This window comes from Penaeus monodon, chromosome 25, assembly GCF_015228065.2.
Source record: "Penaeus monodon isolate SGIC_2016 chromosome 25, NSTDA_Pmon_1, whole genome shotgun sequence".
Classification (NCBI taxonomy): Eukaryota; Metazoa; Arthropoda; class Malacostraca; order Decapoda; family Penaeidae; genus Penaeus; species Penaeus monodon.
Window position 1 is genome coordinate 38,828,831 of NC_051410.1, and position 353 is coordinate 38,829,183.

Here is a 353-nt window from a genome sequence, read left to right on the forward strand (position 1 = left end):
CGCGTCGCTGGCCACTTTACTCTTTGTCTTGAGACGTCTACTGTTTATTTATTTTTTTGTGATTAATGAGTTAATTAAAGATCTATTTTATCTGCTAGATAATGATTTTCTAGGCACACCTTGAGGCAATAACACTAATAATCGACTAAGAACTTCCTTGGATTAATTGATTATCAGGATTTTGTTTAGATGTTTTTAGTTTCAAAGAATATTTCCCATTTTCTGGAGCCCTCGAAGCTAAGCCGTGCTGGAAGCGGCGGCCGCGGGTCCCGCATAGAAAACGGTTCATGATCGTGAATTGTGTTATTAAATCACTTCAGAGTATTTTGAGTTATACGTTATACTCTCTATGA